This window comes from Blennius ocellaris (assembly GCF_963422515.1).
Source record: "Blennius ocellaris genome assembly, chromosome: 19".
Taxonomy (NCBI): Eukaryota; Metazoa; Chordata; class Actinopteri; order Blenniiformes; family Blenniidae; genus Blennius; species Blennius ocellaris.
The window spans coordinates 21999283-21999486 of NC_137668.1; positions in this window are offsets into that span (position 1 = coordinate 21999283).

Genomic DNA, 204 nt, shown 5'->3' on the forward strand with positions numbered 1-204 from the left:
AATTTATGTCTCTGCGTCGACGCGAACACGCACAGTGAGAGTTAAACAGATTAGCCCGCCCACCGTTAAGCCTACTTTCATTTGATTGGCGCAGAAGCGAACGACCGATCCTATGCTGTGTTCTGATTGGCTCTCGCCGGCGTCAATCACTCTCCCGACGCAGATCAGTGCGGAAAGGGGAGAAGTGGAGAGAGAACAGGGAGG